The sequence below is a fragment of the Urocitellus parryii genome, chromosome 5, assembly GCF_045843805.1.
Source record: "Urocitellus parryii isolate mUroPar1 chromosome 5, mUroPar1.hap1, whole genome shotgun sequence".
NCBI lineage: Eukaryota > Metazoa > Chordata > Mammalia > Rodentia > Sciuridae > Urocitellus > Urocitellus parryii.
In genome coordinates this window covers 96931525-96950335 of record NC_135535.1, presented here as the reverse complement: position 1 = coordinate 96950335, position 18811 = coordinate 96931525, and positions in this window count along the sequence as shown.

Sequence of the window (18811 nt, the reverse complement as noted above, 5' to 3'; positions counted from 1 at the left end):
TGTGTGTGTGTTTCTGGGGATCGAACCCAGGGCCTTGCATGTGTTAGGCAAATGATTTTTCACTCAGCTATTCTCCCAGCCCAAGAGTGTCACTTTTAAGAAGTTAAATTACTGCTTGACCTCACATGCCTAGAACTGGTATTCTCATTCAAGTTATTGTTTCTCCAGAATCCAAAAGCTTACCCACTATTAAGTTTATTCTGGGTCTTCTAGGAGAGTCATTGGCCCATGATGCAGCTCTGACTCTTTTGAATCATAGAAGGAAGGGAGGGAGAGAGGACGGTTGGATGAAGAGTCTTAGACTGCAGTGCAGTACTGAGAAATTTCTGCAAGGCTGAACATCTTGGAGCTAAAGTTGCTCACCAGAGTAGTTCCACATTGCCCAGGAATGGACCTGTTTTAGACTTCAAGAAGTATAAGCTCAACAAGAAGCAGTGATGAATTTCAGAGCACAGAAATTATTCAATTGTAATCCTTAATGAGTGGTGCATTTTTATTCCTGCCACTTTATATCACACTTTCTTCAAGCAAATCTGCTGGTTTTGTCTTCTCTGCCTATTGCCCTAGTTCAAGTGAAGTCATCGTTCACCTAAACAATCCAGTGTGTGTGTGTATGTATATGTATGTATATATGTATATTCATATATATATATATATATATATAATGCCGGGGATTAAACCTGGGGCAAAAAAATCACTGAGCCACATCTGCAGCCCTTTTTTGTATTTCAGAGACAGGGTCTCTTTTAATTGCTTAGGGACTCACTAAATTGCTGAGGCTGTCTTTGAACTCTTGATCTTTCTGCCTCAGCCTCCGGAGCCACAGGGTTTACAGGAGTGCACCACCGCACCCAGTTTCCAGTAATACTTCAACATTTTCTTACTTCCAGTTTCAGTACCCTTAAAACAATTTTCTGCAGTGCCGCCAAGATGATCTTTCTGATACATAAAGCCAACTATGTGATAACCCAGTTTAAGCAGCTAGATAGAGATATCTTTTTGTCATTCCATGACAGGTGTGATGATCCTCTAGCACATAAATGACAAGAATCTCACCAGGTTTCATTAACTAGGCTAATTTCAAAATTGCCTCATATTCTTTTTTAAAAAAAGATTTTTAAAATAACTTTATTTACTTTTAAATTTTTTTAGTTGTTGATGGACCTTTATTTAACTTATTTATTTATATGTGGTGCTAAGAATTGAACTCAGTGCCTCACACATGCTAGGCTCTACCACTGAGCCACAACCCCAGCCCCCAAGTTGACTCATATTCTTTTTGGTAAGTTTATCATTATGAAATTTAAAAATTGGGCTATCCCATGTGCCATACATCATCCATATGCTTAAAATTTTTTCAAATATTTATAGGCAAAAACCCAAGCTTTTTAAAAATTCTTTTTAGTTGCAAATCAACACAATACCTTTATTTTATTTATTTTTAGGTGGTGCTGAGGATGGAACCCAGTGCCTCACACATGCTAGGAAAGCGCTCCACCACTGAGCCATAGTCCCAGCCCCCAAAACCCCAAGCTCTTGATTATGGTATATCATCAGGACCTCTAGGACCCAGCCTTTTCCTACTTCTTTCACATTAATCCCTGCCACTTCTTTCCTGGCATTTAATACTCAAAAAAATATAGTAGTGAATTATTTGTAGCTCCTGATATGCTATATCATATCTCCATGTCTTATCATACTCATATACTCTACCTGACATTCCATTTTTTCTCCTCCCTTTGTTTTTATTTGAATTTTATTTCAGATTCAGCTCAGCCATCACCAACTCTTGCCCACGACCGGTGCAGACAAGAGGAACTGGGTTTAAAAGAGCTGGCTGCAACATTAAGCTAAGAAAGTGACGAAAAATCACACAACACAAACATAAGTTTTTCAAATCGAGGGCGGGACAGCTCTGCGACCTTAAAGGTCAGCTTCCACGCTGGAAAGAGAGAGCATGCACCCAGAATCCATTTATTTATAGGGAAATGAACAAAGGAGTTTTGATAGAATATTCTTCACCAAATAAGGCAGGGTGTGGGCTGACCTAGCCACAATGGTTAATGCCCAGGTCCAGAACTATGGGAAAGCAGACTTCTTTGCAAGCGAAGGTGAAGACCACCTGCAAGGTGCAGCCCAAACAGCCTGCAATGCCATACCAACACCCCCTTGGCTCAAGGCTGAGATAGGATGCTTAATAAAGCTCAGGGGTGGCCCCCCACAACCAACTAACTTTTCATAAATCATATATATCCCAACCCAAAGATCAGTTAGTCCAATCTCTAGCCCATTCGGGAATCTTATCTAAGCCATCCAGGCAGAAGTTCATCCAGGAAAGAATAGACTTCACAAGACCAATGACTATCTCTTTGATTGGTTTGTGTGACTATGCTCATGATCACATTAACCAAGCAAAGCCACATCTTATTCCACTCCATCAGGAGTCTGTTAGTTCCTCTTTCTCCATCTTTTATGTGGGCAGTGGTTAAAATGAATAGCACTCAATTAAAGTGAGTTGAAATAAAAGAGCGTTCACCTGCAGCCTCAAGATGAATGGAGAGTTAGAAGTTGGGAGCCTGAGAAATTCTGGCAAATCCCATAGAGATGAACTCTAGCTTTGAATCTTGGGTGGGGGTGGAGACAGGAAAGATGAAGATGAGGAAGGACAGAACTTACCAATAAGCCATTGGTTGGTTCTTTATAGTTGTGATTTCTGAACTTTCTGCCTTTTCACTTCTGAATCCCCTACCTGTGACTCACAGATGTTTCTAGAAGCTTTCAGAATGTTTGTGGACTTCAATAAGTGGAATGACTGTAGAAGGAAGACACAGCCTTTGATAAACCATAAAAGATTCAGAATTTGGCTACAGTGACGGTAATCACTAGGATTCCAAACGTAACCTTAGTGCTTTTTTAGCAAACCTCCCTTTCCACCAGGCCGAAAAATTGCATCTAGAACTATGCATGTAGATGAACGATACTTAGAGTAGAGGGAAAAAAAAACAGTAAACGTAGACTGATTTAGGAACCCTACACTTGCTGGGATTCTGGGATAAGATGATGAACAAAAGTGTTCTTTATCTATACCTAGCACAGTATAGTTTTTCTAAATTTCAATATGCATCGCCTGCTTTTATGCATTTTAGAAGGCTCCATATGGTGGTTGAATAAACTCTGGTACATTGTCAAGTTGTTTTCAGTCAAAAGTTTATTTGGGGGAAGCAGAAGAAGGACTTGTAATACATATGAACAAATCAGAAAAAATAGACCAATTATTCATAAAGGAGTAAGCAAAGAAGTATGAATGCACCCATCACAACCACAAAATAATATCCAATCTTATTGCTGACTCAACAAATGCAAATTAAAATATCAATGAGTTGCTTTTTTGTTCTTGTTACTAGGAAATGAACTCAGGGAGGCTTTATCACTGAGCCAAATCCCTAGCCTCCCCCCACACACACACACCTTTTTTTTTTTTTTTTTTTCAAATTTTGAGACAGGATCTCAAAGTTGATTAAGCTAGCCTTAACTTTTGATCCTCCTGCCTCAGCCTCTGAGTTGTTGGGACATGCTCCAGTGCACCCAGCTAGTTATTATTTTTAACCCACAAAATTGCAAAGTTTTGAAAGTATAATAATAAAACACCTTGTGTTAGCTTTCTGTCATTGTGACAAAACACCTGAAATAATCAACTCATATGAAGAAAAGGTTTATTTTAGCTCATTATTTCAGAGGTTTCAGTCCATGGTTGCTTGGCCCTGTTGTTCTGGGCCTGTGGCAGCTCAGCACATCACTGTGGGAGCATGTGGCAGAAGAGACCCATTTCTATCATGGCAGCTGGGAAGCAAAGAGAGAAACAGAAAGGGGCCACAGAGGATATTCCCAATATCCTCTTCAAAGGAATGCCTCTGGTGACCTAATACCAGACCCCACTTCCTAAAGGTTCCACTACCTCCCAATAGTGCAAGGAGCTGGGGACCAAGCCTTTCCACACACTGGCCTTGGGGACTATTCCAGATCCAAGCTATTCAGCACAGTGACTAGCATGTAAGGAAATGTGCGAATACTGGTGGAAGTATGTATACTTAATGTTTTTGGAGGAAAACTTGGCAATATTTGTAAAAATTTAAAATACATTGATATGCTGTATTTTTAATCTAGAGGTTCTTCTAGGAATCTATCTAAAATCACAAAAGAACATAAAGATGTGTAATCAAGGTTTTGTATTTCTGCACTGTTTAATAAAAATAAAAAGTAAATAAGAAGTAATTTCTGTCAGTTGTTTGTTTGTTTGTTTGTGACAGGATATTGCTGTGTTGCCCAGACTAGCCTTCCAGGCTCAAGTGATCTTCCTGCCTCAACTTCCCAAGTAGCTGAGACTACAAGTACATGCCACTGTGCCTTATAGGAAGAAGTAAATTCCAAAAGAAAGAAAAACATCAGTGGAGGAAAGAATGTTTTATGGGATGTTACAGAATAATATCCAAGATATATTGTTAATTTAAAAATTAGAATGTATAAATATGTTAGCTTTTCATTGCTGTGACCAAAATGCTTGACAAGAACAAATTAGAAGAGGAAAAGTTTATTTGAAGCTTAACAGTTTCAGAGGTTCAGTCCATAGCCCACTTCCATCACTTTGGACCCAAAGTGAGGAAGAACATCGTGGTGGAAGGGCTTTTCAGAAAAGCCAGCAGCTGCAGCCAGGAAAGAGAGGAAAGGGAGGGACCTCAGGGAAGATGCACTGTTCCAGAGCAGCCCACAGTGACCCACTTCTGTTAGCCACTCCCCACCTGCCTACAGTTACCATCCAGTCGGCCCATTCAAACTAGGACGGATTAATTAGGTTAAGCTCTCACAATCCAGTCATTTCACCTCCTGCATTTTTAAAACAAAGTATTTATTTATTCTAATTAGGTGTATATGACAGCAGAATGCATTTTGATTCATTGTACATAATTGCAGCACAACTTTTCATTTCTCTGGTTGTACAAGATGTAGCATCCCACTTTATGTGTAGTCATACAGGTACCCAGGGTAATGATGTCCATCTCATTCCACCATCTTTCCAGCCCCCATGCTCCTTCCTCCCCTTTCTCCCCTTTGCCTAATCAAAGTTTCTCCATTCTTCCCATACCCCTCCCCCCATCATGGACCAGCATCCACTTACTTATCCGAAAGAACATTCGGTTTTTGGTTCTTTGGAATTGGCTTACTTCACTTAGCATGATGTTCTCCAACTCCATCCATTTACCTGCAAATGCAATAATTTTATTCTATTTTTAAAAAGATATATATATATATATATATATATATATATATATATATATATAGAGAGAGAGAGAGAGAGAGAGAGAGAGAGAGAGAGAAGAGAGAGAGAATTTTTTAATATTTATTTTTCAGTTTTTGGTGGACACAACATCTTTATTTTATTTTTATGTGGTGCTGAGGATGGAACCCAGCGCCCGGCACATCCCAGGCGAGCGTGTTACCACTTGAGCCACATCCCCAGCTCAATTTTATTCTATTTTAATGCTCAGTAATATTCCATTGTGTTTATATACCACAGTTTCTTTATCCATTCATCTATTGAAGGGCATCTAAGTTGCTTCCACAATTTAGCTATTGTGAATTGAGCTGCTATGAACATTGATGTGGCTGCTTTACTATAGTATGTTCATTTTAAGTCCTTTGGTTATAGACTGAGGAGTGGGATAGCTGGGTCAAATGGTGGTTCCATTCCAGATTTTCTAAGGAATCTCCATACTGTTTTCCAGAGTGGTTGCACCAATTTGCAGTCCCACCAGCAATGTATGAGTGTGCCTTTTCCCCCAAATTCTCACCAACACTAATTCTTATTTCTATTCTTGATAACTGCCATTCTGACTGGTGTGAGATGAAATCTTAGAGTAGTTTTGACATGCGTTTCTCTAATTACTAAAAATGTTGAACAACATTTTTTCATATATTTGTTGATGGATTGTATATTGTCTTCTGAGAAGTGTCTGTTCAGCTCCTTAGCCCATTTATTGATTGGGTTGCTTGTTTTTTGTTTTTGGGGGGCTTTTTTTGGTATTTTTTTTAGTTCTTTATATATCCTGGAGATTTCACTTTCTGCATTAACATAGGGGAAGCACCTCATATCCAAACCATAATAGTATAATGCCATTTGTGTTAAAATGAAAGGGAAATGCCTGTATTCCTTGTAGTGCATAGAACATTTCTAAGAGAATAAAACTCTGGAGAGTACGTCAGAGAGAGGCAGAAGAGGGTTTATATTTTTACTTTATAACCTTCTTTACTGTTTCAGCTTTTTGCCATGGACAAAAATTTTTGAAATAAAAAGCTACCTTTTTTTGCAAACAAAAAAGACAGTTAATGAAAGTTTTCTTTTTAAAAAATTTTACCTTTCTTAAATAATATTTGTTCAACTCTAAATAGTTTTTAGTCTATCATTTCTTATCCACCAGTTCTTGAGACATAGCATGGGGAAATGAGAGTCATGGAGAATTTTTAGTCTAGTCATATATATCCATTACAGATGTCACTCATCTTGCCAAATGGATATAGTTGACCAATAACAAGAAAGACATATAATCAAATACTTATCTCTAATAAATTCCATGTCTTACTAACATTTTAAGACAAAATTACAATAGATCAAATTAAAATTTTGGGTGAAGGAGGGAGTTAAAAAATTTTCTGGAATATATATTAGGCAGCCCTGTAGCTGTATCTACATATTTATGTAACATCCCAACAGTTCTTTTATCACTTGTTGCTTATGTATGAAAAAGAGTCTGAAGAGAAAACAAGTCAGGATATTTGGCCTGTGGTCCCTGAGTACCACCAACATCTCACCAAAGGTGAGACTTATGTCAGCATTTTTGTTCAGTCATCAGATACTGTGAGTACTCTTACTATGTTCCAGGCCTTTGTACTATAATATTTAATTTGGTTTACCGTGCTATCACATAATATATGTTACAAATACAACATAATTTAGTGTAATCAAATACTCTAAAACAAAATAAGAAATAACAAGAAGGGGCTGGAGTTGTGGTCCAGCAATAGAGTGCTGTGAGGCTAGCATGTGTGAGGCTCTGGTTTCGATCCTCAGCATCACATAAATAAAATAAAGGCATTATATCCAACTACAACTAAATATATTTAACTATATACAATATATATAAATATATATAATATACATAAATATATACAACTAAATATATATATATATTTAAATAAATATATATATGTATATTTTTTCTAAAAAAGAAGTTAACAGGAAATGCCAACTGCATGTGAAAGAGTTAAGTCCCCCAGACTTAATTGTCACTCTTCTGCTTAAATCCTCAGTGGCTCCCAAGCACCTTCAAATTAAGTCCACTCTTTTTGGCATTCAACATGTTTCATCTATTACCTGTCTACTTTGTTAGCCTTATTTCTTGACATTGCTCTCGTCCCCTGAGATACCTATATTATACCCAAACCTAATTATCTGCAGTTCCTTACTATTATTTCATATCACTATGCCTTTGCAAATATTTCTGTTATTGCCTACTTGTGCTCATCCTTTGAGACCTAATTCAGAAATCAGCCTTTCAAGAAACTTTCCCTAGTTCCTCTCTATATTTAATTTTATGTGTATTATATTATCACACTTAGCACACTATCATGCAGTTATTCATTATGTATTCATTTACAAAAATGGAAGAGAATGTAAATAAATCCCCACTAGTGTGCAACCTCCTTAAGAGTAGACACCCTGTCTGATCTTTCTATCTCTAGTATATAATACAGTGCCTGGCAAGAAGGACCTGTTGGATACAGTTCATAAATGAGTGGATGGGTAAAAGAATGTATCAATCATACTACAACTGCAGGACTTCTTTGTAGTATGACTTTTCTTTTTTCTTTTTTGGTACTGAAGATTGAACCCAAGGTTGCTTAACCACTGAGCCACATCCCTGGCCCTTTTCTTATGTTTTATTTAGAGACAGGGTCTTGCTAAGTTGCTTAGGGCCTCCCTAAGTTGCCGAGGTTGGTTTCTAACTTGCAATCCTTCTGCCTCAGCCTCCCAAGTTGCTGGGATTACAGTTGTGTGCTACCACGCCAGGCTATAGTATGACTTTTCTTTATATACTGACAAATCTGGTGAAGCTTGCATCTCTCTTGGATTCCATATGTTCTCTACTCTGTCCCAGTGCAATAGGCACTACCCCTGGCGTTACAGTGAGATGCATGTAACAATTCATTGAGGTTGACTCTCAGTTGGTGCAGTCTTGGGTAGGGAAAGATATATCATTTAAATCTTGACAGCATACTTTAAAGCAGATGCTTGAGTTTTTCTTCCATCACATAGCTAACATCTCTGCAAACAAGCTTAGATGGCAACCTGTTTTCTTTGGCAAACTGATTAATGGGAACAATTACTCATCTGCCTAGTTGTATGACATTTCCAATAACATTGTCATTTTGTTTTTGGAGTGGTTGGTAAAAATATCCAGGAATTTACTGTGAGAGGAGGAACCACCTGTCTACAAAAATGCTCAAGGAAAAGCTGGGGAGGCAGCTCCCTTGAAGAATGCCGAAAAGGGTCTAATTTTGTCACCCGCTTCCCCCAAGACACACTGCCTACTCCAAGCTTAGCAGTACCACCTGTGGAAACAAGAGAACAGTCTTGCTGGGCACCTTAACACTTTGGCTGGCTGGGGACCAAGGTCCCCTTCAGGTACTTGGTGAAACTACAAAAATAGCTTTTCTCTTGCTTGAGGATGGCAGAGTAAAGGAGCTGGGGACCTGGCAAGCACTGCATCTTGACTTAGGAGTATAAACAGAAGATGAGAACTAGAGAAGGGATGGGAATTGGGGGGAAGGGGAACATAGTGTATGACAGGAAACTGGAAAAGGGTAGCTCACTACTTCTCCCTTGCCTGGGGGACCTTACAGCATTGGTGGGGAGGGGTCAGGGAGGATAGTGACCATGAAAGGGTGGGGTGATCTTATCCTCAGGAAGCTGTAACCAAGACAGAAAGGTATCAAGCACACATTTGGGCCTCCTCAGTAGGAGCAAGAACAGAGCAGATTAACAGACAAATTCCATGCTGATGAGAAAGGACGCTATCTAAGGGAAACACATGCCTGAAGTTTTCGATGACAAAACAAAACAAACTGGAGAAAATCTTTAAGGATCAGGAAAAGACGCACGTCCCCCCCCACCACCACCACCACCATACACACACACATCCCTGCTAATTTAAAAAATAAAACAAAATTACCAGAACCAGCCGGGCCCAGTAGTGCACGCTGGTAATCCCAGTGGCTCGGAAGGCTGAGGCAGAAGGATCTCAGAGTTCAAAGCCAGCCTCAGCAATTTAGTGAGGCCCTAAGCAATTCAGCAAGACCCTGTTTCTAAATAAAATATAAAAAAAGTGCTAGGGATGTGGCTCAGGGGTTAAGTGCCCTGGGTTCAATCCCCAGTATCAAACAAATAAACAAAAACCCAGAACCCAACACAAGAACTGCCAGAAAAAAGGGAAAAGATGAAGTTGCAGAGAACACCATAAGAAAGTCCAGGAAGACCAAATGGAGTGCTGCACACTGCAAGATCAACATTTCTTGCATAATCCTTGACTGCATAGCCAGCACAAGGCCATCTTGAACTGCAACTGGGACCATTCAAGAAGCTTATCTGAAAGTTAGGATTGTAGCTCAGAGGCAAAGAACATCTAGAATGTGGAAGGCCCTGGCTTCCATCCCCAGTACCACAAAATATATCAAAGAAGCTTACTTGAAGAATCCAGCATTGAAACAAAATGACTTTCTCTTCAAGTTTAGAAAAATACTCAGAAGGCCAGCTGTGGTGGCACACACCTGTAATCTCAAATACTCAGGAGACCAAAGCAAGAGGATCCCAAGTTTGAGGCCAGCCTCAGCAATTTAATGAACCTTTGTCTCAAAATATAAAACAAAAAGGGTTGGGGATGTAGTTCAGTGGTAAAGTGCCCTGGCTTCAACTCCATTACCAAAAACATAAAACAAACAAAACCCCCCAAAACCAGAGTTTAAATGAACGGTAAATCTATAAAATGCAGTGATATGTATCTCCCCCTGGTAAAAAGTGGAAATAGCCTTTTCTTTTCTTTTTTTGTCTCTTTCGTACTGGGGATTGAACCAAGGGGGCACTTAACCAATGAGCTATATCCCCAGCCTTTTTCTATATTTTATTTAGAAATAGGGTCTAAGTTGCTCAGGGCCTCACTAAGTTGTTGAGGCTGGCTTTGGACTTCCAATCATTCTGCCTCAGTTTACCAAGCTACTGGGATTACAGGTGTGCGCCACCCTCCTGGCTACTTTTGTGGGTTTTGTTGTTGTTGTTGTTGTTGTTTACTTTTGTGTTTTTAATCTGGTAATTCTGAGGGGAACAGGAATGTCAGGATAGGCTGTAGCCATAAACACTTGGAACTTTAAAATTCTTATGGTGTAAAGGATGAGCTAATTGTATGAACTCTGATAATGCTCTTTTGTTAGGGAAACAAGGTAGCTGTTTAAATATCTAAAATAAAGAAAAAAATTAAAGAAACAAAGAACTTTTGTGCCAAAACATGTAGTTGCCTATACAAAGTCCCTATACTCAGCTTTGTCCAAAAGTTCTAGCTGAAGGCCCCAGAAAGTCTAAGGTTAGTACCAATCTGGAACAGAAATGGAAACAGAATATTTATTTTACTCAGATTAAAAACCAAGAAAATAGGACTAGGGAACAATTCTATGTACAAATAAAAAAAATGTAAAGATATATCCTGGAATGGAAATCTCCCTGTATAAACAAGAAAAACCTTTTAAAGCCTTTTAAAATTAAAGCAACTAACTATTCTTTAAAAAAAATTATTGGGGTTGGGGGTGTAGCTCAGTGATGAAGCATATGTTTGGCACGCACAAAGCTCTAAATTCCATCTCTTATGGGGGGGATCTTAACCTAAATATGTAAATGAATAAAAAACTAAGCAAACATATATGACTATTATATGATCCCAAATAGAAAAAATCAGAATACCCACAACATTACAAAGTAATGCCAAAGAGAATCAAAGTTATGTACCTCTAGCAATAGAGAGGGTCTAACTAGAGGCAGATAATACTGTTAGAACTCACATTCTGGTAAATATTGTTTGTGGCCCTTTGAAAATATCTTTATAAGTATTTTGGTAGGCTCCCAATAGTAAATTTTAGTTTGCATCTTTTTCCCTCCAAAGTGGGTAAGATTGAAACAAAGGTTGAATAGTTAAGTCTACATATAAAGTAAAAGATGATTCCTCTGCTGCTCTTCTGAAGTTTCTAGGTACTGAAAGGACACTTATTTCTGAATGTCCAAAGAGTCCTGTCTTTCACTCCTTAAAAATGCAATATTCCTGGACGGGGGATGTGGCTCAAGCGGTGGTATGCTCGCCTGGCATGCGTGCGGCCCATGTTCGATCCTCAGCACCACATACAAACAAAGATGTTGTGTCTGCCGAAAACTAAAAAATAAATATTAAAAAAAAAATGCAATATTCCACCAGGAACAGTGGTGTTGGTGGCAGCAAACACCTCTGATCCCAGCCTGAGGCAGGAGTATTGCAAATTCAAGGCCAACTTGGGCAACTTAACCGAACCTGTCTCCAAATTAAAAATAAAAAGAGCTGGGGATCTAGAGTACCTTGGGTTCAATCACCAATACTGAGGCCGGGGGCATGGGGGAGGAGCAAGATACAGAAGAGGAGCCCTGTCAGATTTCTATTCAGCAAGGTACTCTGGATTTATCAAATTTTGTGCTAGAAATATCCATTGAAGAAATGAATTTTGATGGAAGCTGCTTTTTAAAAACAAAGTCTTCAAGGTACTGAGGCAGGATATAAGAAAGTTAAAAAAAAACTAGAAAGGAAATATAAATGAAGAACAAGGAAATAAAATGTTAATTGAGAAGTTAGGCACACTTTTCCATGTTTGTTATTCCCTTAGTGACAATCTCTCTTCCAGGCCTTTCACTCTCAAATTTTTGGGAAATCTATAAATCTATCTTGTGCACTGTGGGTTAGTCTACCAATAAAGAGAACAAATAGGGGCTGGGTTTGCAACTCAGTGGTAGAGCATTTGCTTAGCGTGTGTGAGGCACTAGGTTCCATCCTCAGCACCACATAAAAATAAATAAATAAATAAATAAAATAAAGGCATGCTGTCCATCTCCAACTACAAAAAAAATTTTGTTTTAAAGAGAATAAGTAAGAAGAGATATGACATTTTAAGAAACCTATTGTTAGGGGATTGTTTCTAACATTATCTGCTAGATCAGATAATGGAAACCATATCAGCCTGACAATGTGAAAATGACCACACCATCAAAAACCATCTTGAAATCACCAGACTGATGTCATTCTCACATACCTTCCCATACCCACCCCTCACCAAGTTTCCTTTAAAAGAAGAGCCAGGAACTCCAAAAGCATGTCTCTTACTCGCAAAATGGTTCACATTCTCCCTAGCATGTACTCCCTGCTTTTATAAATAAATCTCTGTGCTTCTACTGACACATACTGAAATTCTTTTCCATCACTTTTGTCTCATATGTCAAAGATCCCACTGGTTCTGAGTCACATTCCCCTTTCTCCTTGGGATCCTCTTCTAGAAATATCTGTTCTTCCCTGACACTCTCAATGCAGGCTGAGTTTTTTTTTTTTTTTAAACTTACTCTATAACATGCTGCAATAAGTTTAGACATCTTCAGGGCTGAGTCAGTAGAATAAAATGTGCCTGGCCCGTTGTGCTGGTTAGTTAAACCCTCAGAGAATTGTGAAAGAAAGTACCTGAATACTTCTTTCTTCAGCAATCTCCTATCTCCTCACCATAGTTCCAATAGATAATTCAGTGTCTACTTGCTGATCTTTAAATGCTTAAAGCTCCATCACAGCAATCAGATATACCTCCTTTAAAACCATATATTCCTCTATTCTCCCCCATATAAACCCCAGATTGGAGAGCCAGTAGTTCAGTTTTAAGCAGTTGTTTGTTAGCTAAATAAATAAATTTTCTATTATTTCCTTGAATAAGGACACACCTTGTTCTTTTTCACTGGGTAAGGAATGGCTTAGGCAGGGCAGCAATATTTCAAGTAGAAAAGGGTAGTTAGGACAGTATTAAGAACAGCTGTTGTTGAGTTTGAGGAGCAGCTTTTAGTACTTTGGTGAAGAGGAAGAAGTGAAGGAAAGTTTGAAATTGGAAGGTTTTGGTTCCTTGAACTTCATTTTCTCTTCCTTATTTTTATGCTGATTGGGTCTCTTTTTCCTTCCCTGTCAACAAACTGTTTCAGTACTTTGGGGCTTTATTTATTTATTTTGCTCCTGCAGACAAACTGGAGGCTGTTATGTGCTCACTCTGAAAACGTTCCTTCAGACTCGCATAGAGTTAGTAGGTACTGTGCTGTATGCAAACGGGTGCATATTTGTCTGTGTAGGCCAAAAGGAGGAGAGGCATATTGCCAAATGCCTTTAGAACAAAAACAAACTTTTGAAATGGAATATTTTGTAGCATCATTGAAAATAAGCTACACTTTTAGAAAACAAAAAGTACAGAGGAATACTTATCTATAAAATAAATTTGGGGGAAAAAATCACACACAAAACAAAACATGACTAATACTTCAACAGTGAGTTCACCTCAAGCATTTCATGAATTTCACATGACCCACCCACTTTTCCTCTGTACCTCTTAAGACTACCATATCAGCAGCAATAATACTCTGTTGTTCAAGGGCCAGATTTACATATCAACGTGGCCATGGCATTCCTGAAAGTAGAATATTCTACTGTTCCCCTCATTTGTGGTTTCTATTATAAGGTTAATTTTTGTTCTCTTACCCTCCTCTCTTAATTCCATGCCACCCCCTACCTCTCTCCAATCAGTGCATTTTTTTTTTCTTTGAATAGTTGTCCTCTTTTCCTTTCTCCTGGGTCATGATTTTAACTATCTGCAAATTCATCATGCAAACTATGCTATATTTTAATATCCTCATCACTCAGCACAGCTGATCAATTCTTTGAAAAGACAAACCGGGAACAGAGAAGTAATGAATGGTCATTTCTAAAATGACCCTGGAATGCTTTCTTCCCTAAGATCACCATGTATGGTATAGATAGATCTCATGGCCCACTTTTTCTTTCTTCCTTCCTTTCCCCCTTCCTTCCTTCCTTTCCCAGGGATTGAACTCAGGGGCATTCAACCACTGAGCCACATCCCCAGCCCTATTTTGTATTTTATTTAGAGACAGGGTCTCACTGAGTTGCTTAGCACCTCGTTGTTGCTGAGGCTGGTTTTGAACTAGCAATCCTCCTACCTCAGCCTCCCAAGCCACTGGGATTACAGGTGTGTGCCACTATGCTGGTTTCATCTCTTTCTTGAGAGGTTCTCCCTCCCTCTCTTCATCCCTTCTTCCCCCTTCTCCTTCTCCTTTTTTTAAATTTTTTCCCCTTTTTAATATTTATTTTAGTTGTCAATACACCTTTATTTTATTTATTTATATGCAGTGCTGAGAATTGAACCCAGGGCCTCACATGTGCTAGGCAAGTGCTCTACCAGTGAGCCACAACCCCAGCCCCTCCTTCTTTTTGAATGATTGATATTTCTAGATTATATTGGAAATTGTTTAGCAAAAATTTCCCTGCCAAAATTGCATCAAACAATTTTCATCTTCAATGAAAGTTTGGAAAGGGCAAGGCATTATTAAAAATTTCAGGCTCATATGTGTCAAACTTAATGGAAAGTCAGCTGGAGTCTAACAAGCTATTTTAATGAGCGTCCTTTCTTTCTGATGTTCCTCTGGGGATATGTGCCTAAGCAGACCATGAGACTCTGGGAGTAACATGATCATCTTGGCTCTGTTTAGACACCTGTGTGCTCTTTTAGCCTGCAGTAAGAGAAACAGCAGAAGGAGAGAGATGAACAGAGGGAGAGAGAGCAATGAGGGCAGAGAGGGCGTGCAAAGTGTGAGTGGGCATAACGCCCCGCTGCTTAAGATGTTCCTACAAGAAACTTTTCAGCAGCAGTGGAGGCTGGATGCATCATAGGCCAACAGTGCCTCTGTGTGGGGGTGCCTGGGAGTATGTGCAATGTATTTGTGTGTATTGGGGAGGGAGTGAGGAAAGGAGAGACACATACATTTTTTAAAAAGGAATTGCATGCGTTGAAGGTTTCTTTCGAGAAGACAATATAGAAAGAAAGATTGAGAACCATGGATATAGAGAGTATGCCCCAGGATCCTAAGAGCACATTCTTCTAAATTTCTCCAGCCCCTTTTAAAAAAATGTTTGCTGTGTTCACTTTTTCTTTGCCCTCAATCTCTCTGATGCTTGGCTCTCCCTACCCACTGTAAACATCTTTTTAACCTCAATTCATCAAGTAGATATTAAAGTTGATTTGTATTATTTTTTACCAGGTGCTTGTTTAGTGAGTGAGCTTGATCTCATGCATGTATGGACTTCCCCTACTGGATTATAAAAGCCATGAGGATTTGTACTTAGAGAAGTTAATAAATCCTCTTGTTCTCTCTCTACTTCTTCCTTGCCAATTCTGGGTACTTCTTTTTCTAAATCTTTTGTTTTATTTTTGCTGTGCTGGGGATTAAACCCAGGGCCTTGCACATGCTAGGATGTGCTCTACCATTGAGCTACCTCCCTAGTCCTCTGAGTACTTCTGAACATATGACTGTGCAATACTTCTTCATAATATTTTCTTCCCTCCACAAAGTCTTTTATGACATGATTGGGATTCACAATTTCCAAATTAAGAATTGTTTACAAGTATTTCTATACTTTGTGTGTGTGTGTGTGTGTGTGTGTGTGTGTGTGTGCTGGGGATTGAATTGAACCCAGGGCCTCTTGCATGCTAAGCACCTACTGTAACACTGAGCTACACTCCCAGCTGTACACTTTTTAAAGTGAGCAGGTTTACTTACACTTTAATTTTTAAAAATTCTATTCTGTGAAAAATTTTAAATATGCAGAAATATAAAAAAATATGATATATACTTCATACCAACCACTACCATATTTAACATGTTTGTTTTTTTCTTTAAAAGCTAAATTATACAGCTAACTGCCCTAAGCCTTCCTTATCCTATTCCTCCCCTCTCTCCCCAAGAGATAACCATTCTCCAAAACTGGGGTCTAAGAGTCCATGACATGGCTCAAAATATCTTGGTCCTCCATCCTAAGAGGTGGGCTGAACTCTTGAGCCCAAGAGCTGCTCACACACAGCCAGATGTTGCAAGCAATTCTTAGGTCTCTTGAATGCTCCTTTCCTGAATTCTCCTGAATGCTGGGTGAATTTTTGTCACCTGAGAACATAACCTTCCTTTTTCTTTTTTCCTTTTCTCCCTGCACCCTCACTTCTTCTCTTTTTCTTTCTTTCTTTGTTTTTCTGGTACTGGAGATTGAAAACAGGGGTGCTTTACCATTGAGCTACATCTTCATTCCTTTTTATTTCCTTTTGAGACAGAGTCACGCTGAGTTGCTGAAGGTCTCACTAAACTGCCAAGGCTGTGATCCTTGAGTCACTAGGATTATAGCTCTGAGCTACCATTTCTGGCCCTAAAATAACTTTCCTTATGGCAGCTGAGATTCAGGAAGAGAAAGGAGCAGAGGACCAACCTAGAAAATAAGTTCAACTCTAAAGAAGAGGGCTTAGCAATGGCCAGGGCTTGTCTGGGTTGGAAGATTGAAGCCATGATGGACCCGAGGCAAAGAAGTGCCCTGAGGTGGAAAAGACTCCAGATAGGCTTTCCCTCTGCTCACAGTCAGAAAAGACAGGCTTGATGTTTCTCATGCTGTAGGGACAACCTGGCTAGATGGCCTTAGCATGCAAATTGACCTGCTGGAGTCCCCCCCCTTGAAATATTGTATAGGCCTGATAGAGACCATTCAATCTTTCTGTTATTCCTCCTCAATTTAGAGTTGTCAGATAAAACAGAGATTATCCAGTTACATTTGCTTTTCAGATCAACAACACAATTATTTTTTGGTAAAAGTATATTTCCAATATTGCATTTGAAATTCTTATACTAATAGGATATTTTTCATTTGAAATACAAATGTAACTGGGTGTCCTATATATTTATTAATAAATCTGGTAAGTCTACCTCAGTTGAATTTTGGGTTACCAAAACACATTAGGAGTCTTTGAAAAGGTACGAGCCCAAGGCTTTTCAGGAGTGATATCAGTAAACACACAATGTCAGGTTCTCAAAGGCCTTTGAGAAGGGTCTGGGGTTGTGGCTCAGTGGTCAAGTGCTTGCCTAGCACATGTGAGGGTTTGATTCTCAACACCACACAAAAATAAATAAAAAAGATATTCTGTCCATCTACAACTAAAAATTTAGAAAACAAACAAACAAAGGCCTATGATAGGTTTAGACAATGACAACAAAAACAAGTTCACTGACTTTATTAGGACACAGATATTTTTAGTTATTTTTTAATCACTTCATTTAAGTATATAATTCACTCAAAGTATAAAATTCTGTGAGATTTTAGCATATTCAAAGAGTGGGGAACCACCACCAAAATCAATTTTAAAACATTTTCACCACATAAAAAGAAACCCAGTATACATTAACATTCACTTTTCTGTCCCAGCTTCCCTCCTTCCCTGTTATTCCTCACCCTGAGCACTTGGCAACCTCTAGTGGACTTTTTGTTCCTTTAGGCCTGCTCATTCTGGGACATGTCATTAAAAATTGAATCATACACTACATGGCCTTCTGTGATTGGTTTCTTTCACTTAACACACTATTTTCAAGGTTTAAGAACAAGATAGTATGTATTTGTACTTTATTCCTCTTTATGCCCAAATAATATTATTTTATAGCTATGGTCCACAAATGGTCTCTCTCGGTCCATCCATTGATGGACATTTGGGTAATTTCTACTTTTTTGACAATTGGGAATCATGCTACTAGGAGAGAGTGTTTGTGTAGTCACACGTTTTCACTTCTCTTGGGTATATTCCCAGGAGTGGTCACATGATAGCCCTATGTTTAATATTCTGAGGAACTGCCAAACTGTTTCCTAAAGCAGCTGCACCATCTTACATTATAATTATCATTTTTTTAGATGGACAGAATGCCTTTGTTTATTTTTTGTGGTGCAAAGGTTCTAATCTAGTGCCTCACACATGCAAGGCAAGCGCGCTGCCACTGAGCTACAGCCCCACCCCTCTAATTATCATTTTTAAAATAAAGAATTTAAGCCAGGCGCAGTGGCACATGCCTATAATCCCAGCGGCTCAGGAGGCTGAGGCAGGAGGATCCCAAGTTCAAAACCAGCCTCAGCAAGCAAAAGTGAGGCCATAACCCACTCAGTGAGACTCTGTCTCTAAATAAAATACAAAATAGGGCTGGGGATTTGGCTCAGTAGTCCAGTGCCCCTGAGTTCAATCCCCGATACAAAAAAAAAAAAAAAAACAAGAAAAGACAACTTAAACCGGGCTCGGCGGTGCACGGCTGTAATCCAGTTCAAAGTCAGTCACAGCAATTTAGCGAGGCCCTGAACAACTGAGCAAGACCCTGTCTCTAAATAAAATACTTTTTAAAAAAAGGGGGCTGGGGGTGTGGCTCAGAGGTTAAGCTTCCCTGGGTTCAATCCCCAGTACCAAATAAATACATAAATTAATTTTTAAAAATAACTTCATTTTGCACCTTCCCAGAGTCCCCTAAAACGCCTGTTCCCAGGGCCCTGCCTCCATCGTTGCCTCGCAGGGCCCCAAAACCTCACTCTCACTG